The sequence below is a fragment of the Miniopterus schreibersii genome (assembly GCF_964146895.1).
Source record: "Miniopterus schreibersii genome assembly, chromosome: 12".
NCBI classification, from domain to species: Eukaryota; Metazoa; Chordata; class Mammalia; order Chiroptera; family Miniopteridae; genus Miniopterus; species Miniopterus schreibersii.
In genome coordinates, this window is record NC_138112.1 from 35,645,252 (window position 1) to 35,648,814 (window position 3,563).

General features: G+C 42.9%; 1 long non-coding RNA gene across 1 annotated transcript; it reads right to left on the reverse strand.

Annotated features, from left to right (window-relative positions):
• LOC308564552 lies at positions 1–1,713 on the reverse strand. The gene is made up of 3 exons (XR_013999964.1): positions 1,526–1,713; positions 1,134–1,250; positions 1–244 (listed from the first exon to the last, which is right to left on the reverse strand). It is a non-coding gene; the product is annotated as an uncharacterized lncRNA (long non-coding RNA).
• Between the last annotated feature and the right edge of the window lie 1,850 nt (positions 1,714–3,563).

Consider the following 3,563-nt stretch of genomic DNA (forward strand, 5'->3'; position numbering starts at 1 on the left):
CAAGCACACACTGGGTCCTTTCCTGAGAGTATTTATCTCTTTCTTGCAGGTGGGAATCTGAGGGGAGATCTCAGAGGAGTGTCTCAATAGAATATTCATCAGCTTTCCAGGTGTGCTCTTTCAGGGTCATGGTCTCCACTGATAGGTCGCTGCCAGGGCAGGGGGTCATGTATCTGGTCCTGAGTCAGCCAGGGAACCTCTTGTCCCGTTTCACTGCTTATCTGGACCTGGAGCTAAAATACAACTAAAGCGTAAATATTAACTTTAGGGAGGACCTCTCAGGGGGTCTAAACCTCAGGGGCTCCAAACCACTGGACCAGCGATATGCTGGAGAGGATAGATTGCCCTGGGGACAAAGTTCTTGTTTTCCCAGTTTCACCCCTTGCTAGGCATCCAGGGTTTCCTGCCCCGAGGAGTCTCTGTACCCAGGTTTCTGTATCTGGCCCATCTAACATCAACATCACACCGTTCAAAAGTAGATGCAGGTTTTTAGTCTTCTAGCCCAGTGCTCTTTTTATTCAACTACTACCACTCAACATTACCTTATTTAATCACTGTTAGTTGGAGACCCACATTCAGGCCAATTCATGATTATTATAAACCCCCTGAGCGGTCAGTCCCATGGCTTCATGGAAGGGACCAAAAGAGACCAAAATTTATTTCTCTCCTATCAAATAAGTGAACAACTCCATATAAAATTCTCCTTTCCCTGCCCTGCTTATTTACTGAATTAGAAACGGTAGTGCAGGACAAACAGCATTGAGATACCTAGGAAAGCTCCTAGCGAGGAAGAAGTTGGGGTGTGGTCCTAACTTATTTCTTGACCAGTCTGTGAAGACTTGTTAGAGCCATTTTGAGGCTGAGTACAGCTAGAAGGAGGTGACGTTCTAAATGGAAAGGACCCAACTTCTGAGAAGGCTCTGATTGTTGCATACTCCTACATCTGGCTAAAACTTGGACTTATTTCTTCAGAGGTCCTTACCACCCTCAAGCTATGGTGATTCTGAGTTTCTCAGGATTGTCATACTCTAGAACCCTAAGACTGTGAAGGCTCTAAAACCTCTAAAATCCTGTCATTCTTGTGGAACAACTTTACAAAGGGAAGACGAAGTTGTGGACTAGCCAGTTCTTACCTGCGTCTCCTCTGCCCCACTTCCAGTCCTCTGTTCACTTCAAGTTCCAAGCGCTTCAATGCCCATTGGGAAAATATGAAAATAATGGCCCATGCATCCATGGGATACTTTATACTTCTGCATAAAATTAAAATGACAAGGAAAAATACTTCGCACTTAATAAACAATACTCAACTTTTTTTTTTTACAGCATTGTCCCAATCGTGTTAAAACAGGCTTAAACATACAACGAGCAAAGACAATCATGATTGCTTCTGGTTGACAGATAAGAAAGAATTTTAAATTTCATTTTAATGCTTTTTAATTTTATTTTCATTTTTTATGCTTTTCCCAATTTCCCAATCTTCTAAATCATGCGTATATTTTATAATCGGAAAGAAATGTTTTCAGACGTTATCAACGCAGCAGGCGCGGGAGTGCGGAGGCAGCGAGCGGGCTCTCGGAGGAGTGGGAGGGGCCCGCGGGGCCGTGACCGGGGCTGAGAGCTGGAGGGAGCCTTAGCCCTGGACCGGGCGGGGCCGGAGCGGCTGCTCTGGAGTTCAACCCGGAAGCGCTGACGGTGGCACGCCGGGGGCAAAATCCAGCCGCAAACCTGGGAATTACGTGGCGGCCGCTACTGGCCTCCAAGGCCTGCGTGGCCCCGGCCACGCCCCCAACGCCCTGCGGCCCAGAGTTCCCGCCCTTCGCCTGTTCCCATTGGTCCGCTGAACCAAGTTTGGTTACCAGGGACCGCCCCATCTTTCGCTGGCCCTGCCCAGTGTGGCAGGACCCAGGAGGGTGGGACCCTTTGCTCTCACCGCCCCAGCTGCATCCTTGCAGTGATTCTCCTAAGTCGCGGATTATCCGACTCAATGGGAAGAGTGGTTTGCCACTAGGGAGCTGGGCGTTTGTGTGAAGTGTAGGGGTCTTCTAAGCTGCCTCCAGTTCTCTGAACGCCGCTGGTTTTTAAGTTTTCCAGAGGTGATGTCATCACAAAGCCTGTTCACATGGTCCTAATGCCCGTGGTTAAGGTCTCAGAGATCCTTAGAGACAGGGTGATCATATAATTTATTGTTCAAATGAGGACAACTTTGAGAGCCTAAGGGGATACTATTAATAATTACGACTGGCACAACAGTCATAAATGTGGACTGTTCTGGAACTTACAGTCACCCTACCTAGAAATCACCAGGTCCTAGGCCTAGCTCACTTTTACTTTTTAAAAATTATGGTAAAATGTATATAACATAAAATCTTCTATTTTAAGTGTACAATTCAGTGGCATTAACTACTTTCACAATATTGCACAACCATTACCATTATAATTTCCAAAAATTTTCATCACCCCAAATTGAAACGATGCATTAAGCATAGTAACTCCCTCATTACACCCTCCCACCAGCCCCTAATAATCTATAATCAACTTTCTGTCCCTTTTAATTTGGCTATTCTAGATATTCCACATAAGTGGAATCATGCAATATTTGTCCTTTTGTTTCTGGCTTATTTCACTTAGAATGTTTTTGAGGTCCATCCATATATTCTTGAACCCTTCATTCCAATTTATGGCTGAATAATATTACATTGTATGAATATACCACAATTTGTTTTTTATTTATCTGTTAATAGACACTGGGTTTCTACATTTGGACTATTGTGAATATTGTCACTATGAACATTCTCATAAAGTACAGGGTGGGGCAAAAGTATGTTTACAGTGTTAAGTACTTGAAACGGAGTTTATTCTTGTATTATTATTTATTAATTATTGTATTCTTTTCCATATGAACAACTGTAAACCTACTTTTGTCCCACCCTGTATTTGTTAGTTCCTGCTTTCAATTATTTTGAGTATATACTTAGGAGCGGAATTGCTGGGTCATGTCATAATTCTATATTTTAACTTTTTGACTGCCATTCTGTTTTGCACAGCAGCTGCATCATTTTGCATTCCCAGCAGGAATGTATGAGGGTTCCAATTTCTTCATGTCCTCACCAACAATTATTTTCCAATTTTTATTTTTATAGCCATTCTAGTAGATGAGAAATGGTACCTCCTAGTTTTCATTTGTATTTCTTATCAGACTACAGTGGAGTTGGACAAAGGGCACATGTCAACCTTGTTGTCATCTGTTTCTGTATTAGATGCCCTTGCAAGCCTCCTCTGGAACGACTGTGTTTGCACACACTAACCTTGATAGTCTCACATCTTGGCAACAAAAAACAACAATTAGCATGTCAGGTAAAGCCAGGAAGACAGACTTTTTAAGATCAGTGTTATAGAATGAGAATTTTCAATGTGACTCTATTACCCCAATGCTGGCAATTTCATCCTAAGGGGAGAGTCTTAATGGTAACAATTTTCAGGAGACTTGAAGATATATATTGACACTGGTTCTTTGTAGTTATTACAGTATTTTACTACAAGTTTCTCTGCCTCTTCCATCTACT